A 1,613-nucleotide genomic window follows, 5' to 3' on the forward strand; every position below is an offset into this window, starting at 1 on the left:
TAGACACTGTTGTCAGTCATAGCAGGTTTCTCTTTCAGCTGGGAGAGAAACCGTGTGCTCGGGTACAACAACAAGGTCAGCCTGACCTCTGTTGGACAAACTCAAGCAGCTGAATATGAATATTGGGAGATCATCCGTGTCCTCAATAGTTGAAACGTTTCAAAGAGAGAACAGGTACGTCCACCTACTGTGTGGACAGTGCACTGGTACTGTATACAAGCAGTATACTGTTTACTTCCTACAATGCTTCATATTACAGTAGTCCACTTGGATTTCACAGCATATACAAATATACTCTATACAGACACATCCTGCACCTTACATGCACCCACCTGTATGATTTACAGTAAAATGTGTGTTCTCATAGTTTTTGTCTATGTAAAATTGTGCGATGCATCACTACATTTTTCCCCACAAAGGAATGCGAGACTAGCTCAAACCGGTGGCAGAGGACGACCTGGACAGGAGGAGGCTGTTTCATACAGAGATACAAAGGACCGTTATAAAAGATGAGGTCTTTGAAAACAGCCATCCGGTTATTTTGTATCATTGGGAAATGAAGTGTAACATCATGTTCATTTATGTTGAATTTTATGTTTGCCTGTAGACAAATTTCACATTTTTTTCATGTGACATGCTGTGCTCAGGCTAAATTTAGCATTTAATTGGATTGGATTAGGAAGTGTAGCGACTGAACGCTGTCTCTATTTTCCCCAAAATCTAGTATCAATTTAGTTATTTCTAGCAAACGTCTAGGAAATCATAACTCTGAAATGACAGACCCATAAAATACAGTGTATACTTGATGCCAACTGGACAAGAACATCATTCACTTTCACTCTTGTCTGATGGTGGATTGAGGAATGACTTTTCTACCTTTAATTAGCTAAGTGTATTAATTTTAATAAAGACATTCCAAATAAAAGCATGCTTATAGTGATCCCAAAACGTTGGGAATAAATGCAAAAATGTGGACAACCAATGGGCAGCTAAAACAGAAAACCCCAGATGTAGATGAAGACTGTTGTTCCCATAATCCACTGGGACAGCTGGGCGTCCGCTGCATGGCATTCACACGGCTAACAATGCCCCACTGTGTGTGTGTGGCACATGCAGTCAAACACATTTGCTTAGAATTTGTGTGTACGCTGATTTTTGAAAGGTTGTTGACACTTTGCTTAAATGGATCCGGTCAGGATGAATTGGCCCTCAACTACTTCCTTCTTTCACACTTTATTCTGTGGTGTTGGAAAGAGAAGCTGGGTAGTTGACAGCGGGCACATGTGCTGCTTTTATGTAACACAACAGTAGAACAGTGGCAAACCAGGCTATTTTTATCTGAGGGATTTACAGATTTAAGGTGAAAATCAAAATCCTATAGTATGGAAAACAGAAAGCAATACATACAATAAATAAGAATTTCTTGAACAAAAAACTTCTCTGACAATAACAGACTTAACACTAAAGAAGTGATTAAGGGCACTGAAAATGTGCCCGATATAGTCCAACATATTGAATATTGGTGCACGGGATTCCTATGTTATTTTTACCTGTGTAAGAAGAATATATATGTATATGTATATGTTCCCTGTATCTGTCTTTTATTGTCTGTA

The sequence above is a fragment of the Etheostoma spectabile genome, unplaced genomic scaffold (assembly GCF_008692095.1).
Source record: "Etheostoma spectabile isolate EspeVRDwgs_2016 unplaced genomic scaffold, UIUC_Espe_1.0 scaffold362, whole genome shotgun sequence".
Lineage (NCBI taxonomy): Eukaryota > Metazoa > Chordata > Actinopteri > Perciformes > Percidae > Etheostoma > Etheostoma spectabile.